This window comes from Bacillus rossius (assembly GCF_032445375.1).
Source record: "Bacillus rossius redtenbacheri isolate Brsri chromosome 4 unlocalized genomic scaffold, Brsri_v3 Brsri_v3_scf4_1, whole genome shotgun sequence".
Classification (NCBI taxonomy): Eukaryota; Metazoa; Arthropoda; class Insecta; order Phasmatodea; family Bacillidae; genus Bacillus; species Bacillus rossius.
In genome coordinates this window covers 8829962-8835210 of record NW_026962010.1, presented here as the reverse complement: position 1 = coordinate 8835210, position 5249 = coordinate 8829962, and positions in this window count along the sequence as shown.

The following is a 5249-nucleotide window of genomic DNA, read 5'->3' as shown; positions in this document are numbered from 1 at the left end:
CTGCCCACGCAGCGACCGAGGCGGCGTCCACCTGCGCCAGCACCTCATGCGCCGCGGCGCCGCCTCCCGGCCCAGCTGCCCACGCAGCGACCGAGGCGGCGTCCGCCTGCGCCAGCACCTCTGCGCTGTGGCGCCACATCCCGGCCCAGCTGCCCACGCAGTGACCGAGGCGGCGTCAGCCTGCGCCGACACTCCATGCGCCGCGGGCGCTAAGGCGCCACGCGCTATGGTATCGCGTGTCGAAGTGTGCCGGCTAAGCTAGGGGGTCGTCTTACCGCGGGAGTGGGAACACGGGACGGAGACGGGCTTCCACTGGGGGGGGGGGCATTTGACGTCGTACCGACCTTGGCCTTTAAGCCCGTGCTCCGCACCGCCAGTACCGTATCCCGTTTTCGGAGCGCGCCCCTTGCCCAGCCGGATTGAGTCAGGCGAGCGTCCCGGGCGTGACCCCAATAGACAACAAACCTTATTAAAAGTCACCGCGGCCACTGGCCTTAATTAAAATGTCCGTGACTAGGATCGTGTCAGATTAGAAGAAATCCAACTATTACAGCTCACAGTGAGACAATATGTTGATAAATACAGTCGCCAACTTGATGTCACATTTTAAATAATTAAATACATTAAAACTATTGTTAAGCCTTAAGCACCCAATTACCAGGTGCTACATTTTAATTGGGCACCTGGAACATGTTTTAACTGGTAATATAGTAAATTAAATTAATATATGTTTTTTGACGCCGACTCACAAAGAAGAGAAAGTTTCTCTTCCTTGCGAGCGGCCATGTCCGGCAGTCTCGAACCACTCCGCGCCTGGAACAGACGTGTGTCCGTGGGCAGCATCCAAGTTTTCTTTCTGTGATCATTTTATTCTGCACTAAATATTTAAATTTAAACCTCTTATTAATTCATAAGCTGCCCACGTCGACTCGGCGCGTATTTTACGGAACCGGGCCTATCCCGACCGTCTTCATCACTCACGTAAGTGTTTCGCCGAATTTAGGAGCCCGCTCATAGAGCACCCCCTGCACCCGTTAATGTTCGGCGCTGGCCGTCTCCAGCGAGCATCGACCCGCGTCCCGCGAGACTGCCGCGGTAACCAATAGTGTCGCGTAGTGCTATGTTTTTTCTGTGGTAATTGTGTAACGGCTAGACGTCGTCAAGTGTTGGTGAGAGTGTCTTGTAGCGGAACTAGATTAAAGGTAATTCTCACCAACTCGTGTATACTAATTTTCCGGAGTTTCCCGTCCTCCACACGGCCGAGCGGCCTTCACAGTCAAGGGAGAGCCATTCAGGGTAGATTCAAGCCGTGTACCTGGCGGGGCACGCGGGGGCAGAGTACCCACGACCCAACACCAACGGCCTAGCAGCCCGCTAGCCTGGCGCCCCTCCGGACGACAAGAGCACCGCGACGCCCGTAGCGCCCGTCAGGTACCCCCCGGGCCTTTCACATAGGTCGGGTGACGGCAATAAGACCTGTTCCACAATGACACAGAAACAGAGACGGATCACACGGAGCAGAATTTCTACAATAGCACTCAGACGGAGATGGACCTGTTCGGATTAGCTTGGAAATGCTCTTGCATTTACGTCGCTCCATGCGACCAATAGAAGCTGAGTACTTGGCTGCGGTGGTAGCTATGTTTGTTTACCTTCTAAATACATTAAAGATTGTTTAAAATACAATAATATGTTGCATTCTATTATTATTGGTGTGTTTTATTAATTATGTGAATGCTGTTGTGCAATACTTTCAAGCATGAGTTTTTGTAAAATAAGTTAATATATTTTGTAACATTGAAATGCAATCTCAATGGTTGCAATTTGTTAATGTTTCTGTGCATTGTGGAAACAGCAGACATGATAGTGAAATGTTCTAGGAGATCCGTCTGTTTCTGTAACACTCTAGAACTAGACAAACTAAGGGTGCGGTTACACGGGACCCTGAACTACTTCAGGTGAACATGTTTAAGTAAACACGTTTACAAACGCGAAAGTGTGCGGTTACACGGTAGTTGCTGAAAAGTGTGTTTAGCTCTAAAACCGATTGTCTACTGTCAACGAATGACTGTGTTGTTGATCTCTATTTTTTAATTGCATCTTGAAAACGCGGGATTTTCTCACTTGTTTATACAGCATTATCAGCAGAAATGAAATGTGTTTACATATTGCTCAATATTTTTTTACAAATCGGGAATTCAAACATGCACAGTAAAATATTTAAACTTATTTTTTATTATTTTTTGAGCGAGAGTACCTATCTCAGTTTTAAGAAAATTAAGGTCAGGATAAATTAAAAAATATATATAATTATCTGTTGGTTTTTTTTGTTGCATTCGGTAAAATATTACTCGAACTTGTGCCAGAAACACTTTCCATCTAGAATTTCTGCAAAAGACTGTTTATATTCTAACCAGCCAATCAGAGGCTAATGTAGAAGATATGTCGATCTGAACTACTTTGCCAACCTGTTTAAGTTAAATGAGAAATGGCCTCGAACGAAACATGTTCAGACTGTGTGTAACCGCACTCAACAGCTGAACATGTTCACCTGAAGTAGTTCAGACTCCCGTGTAACCGCGCCCTTAATAACTAAAACCTACTTCTAATTGAATGACACGAGTTCAGCAAATAGTGTTCGCTGCTTCCAATCTTACACTATCTTGAACTCAACGAGCATTACCTTGAACTACACAATATGTTCATGTTCAGTGACGTCGTTCCATAGAGGTTTCAAAGGTAGAGAGGGCAAAGTTGGTTGCATATCAATGTGTGTTTGGTATTATAACTTTATTAGATAACATATTTATGTATGTTATTTTTTGGTAATTAGTATAACATTATTTCCATACAAGAACATAAACACCCATTAAATTTTTGTAGTAAGTGTGTACTTTAGTCCACTTTATGTACTGTAGCATTTGAGACGTCCCAAAATGGTCCCTAAAATGCAGTACGTCGGTAAAACACGACAAGAACAGAGTAACAACCTTATAATATGGCAGGAGTGAAGTAAAAGTAACAAAATGAATAAAAATGATTATTTACTAAAAACTTCAAAATAGATATTAAATACACAATAATGGTTTACACATGTTTACACTGGCAAATTTATAGCTAGTCTTAAAACTAGTGGTGCACCTCACTACTAGTAAGCTGAGTGCTACTAAGAACATTTTGCTACAAAATGTGTAGGTAGGTACTCAAATTGTGATTGCCAATCTAGGAGAGTTAAGTGAAAACCATGCAATATGCCAAGTACCAACTGTACATAAAGACAAATATATATAAATTCTGAAAAAGGATAGTTCGTTACATAAAATTACATAAGTTCGCAAAATGCCACAACAAAGTTAAGTTCTTCTCGATAAGGAAGTTTATGTTTAAGTAATTTAATTCACACAATATCATAAAAGAATTTACTTAAAAGCATTCTCGATAAAGGTCATGCCGTTTATGCGTGCATATAAAACTACGCTGAATTCTGTTTCGATTTACTGCTAATCTCGGAGGCGGATGCCTGCTTTAAAATATCTCCAGCAATATTGTTTAAAGTATAGGTCGCCAACAAATCTCTAGACCCCAGATGTAAAAGTTCAGTTATGTAAATATCACAAGACTGGCGGCTAAAACAAGCATAGTTATAAATAACATTGGTTTGTGCTTAACTTTCATAAGATTTAAACTTTGCTAAACAGGAGTTTGGAGTGCGTGTTAAAATTTCCAACACTTGAAAAATGTGCATGATGATTTCGACGAGTCAGGTACAACTAGGCAGTGCTTAAGCCTAATCTTAGTCACACGCGAGTCGTTAGGCACAGTTTCAGGGCTCTGTAGTGTACAGCCAAAACCAAAATAAGTGTTAACCACTGAGCAAAGTTTATTAACAGGCAATATTGGCTTCAATATATATATATATATATATATATATTAAATGCACAAAACCAGTTAATGACTGTTTACATTACTCATTAAGCACTTTGTAATCACTCTCGTGAATAACGAAACACTATTCCAATGTAATGTTAGTTTATAATTTCGTGCCCGCAATATGGGCCGTACATTAGTGAGAGGACTCCTTATTTACAAATTAGCTGCTGCAGTCCTCTCGCAATTTCTCGTTGCCACAGCACAGGGAAGTAGTGGTTATATGCCTGTGCGATCCCCTCGGGCAGATGATCTCACCCAAGTTCGATGTCTGTTCTAGCCATGCCAGGTGAACCCTCCAGCCAGTCCTACTGCCAACAGCACGAGTGCAGCGCACAATGGCGTTTGGCGCAGCACAACTCCACTTCGAGAGCAGCGCCTCTTTGCGGCCAGCAAACAAAAAACAACAATATACCGTAACTGCAGTGCGTACTGATTGTCCAGGTACAAGAAGTCTGTAGGATGTAAAACTGCGGCAAAATACTAATAAAAAGAAATTTTAAAAAATATAAGCAAAATTATGATAAGCAGCTTACAAAAATTTGTTAAATAAAAATTAAGGAAATGTTGAGGCGTACCCGCCTCACATTGTAGTACAGAGAAGAACTGTAATGCCTCCATTTCAGTTTCAAGCAGGTCAGCAAGAGAATGGACTGTTCCTATTTCTATGAGCAGAGTGTGGTTGTAGTGTATGTGGCAGTAAGGTAAATAGTAAGAATAAATTGAGAGTAAAGTTGGGCTTGTCCATATTTGGGATATATTTGGATTTTACAGGTAAGCAACTAATGAATATTCGATATTTCTATTGCTTGATTTACCTGTTTTTATGTTTTACTAGTGCTGCGTTTTTAATTTGTGCTAGCTGAAGCATGAATGTGTGATAAGTCAAAATTGCCCTATGAACATATTTACATGTAGAATTTGAGACATTAGGCACCATATATTTTGTTTATTTAACAGATTATAATGTTTAAGATGGCACTATTTTGATTTAATAGCTTCGAATCGAATTTTACACGATTCGATTCGCATTGAAAAAGGAAACATATATAAAAATATTATACTAGTTTTTAAAATCATTTGTTCAGTTTAATTTTAAGGTTTTAATTTAATTATAGCTTGTAAGTTATAGTTATTATAGGTATTATAGAGGTTATTTTTTTCTGAACATAAAAATAGACACTTCCTCATTGATTGGCTTAATCTTCCTCTCCTGTATTATAATTGTATTAGAGAAGAAAGCATTTTTTTTTTTCCTTTTTATACTTTTTAGTGTATGTGCCCAAATTATAGCCGAACTGAGAAATTCCTGTTCCCGAAAG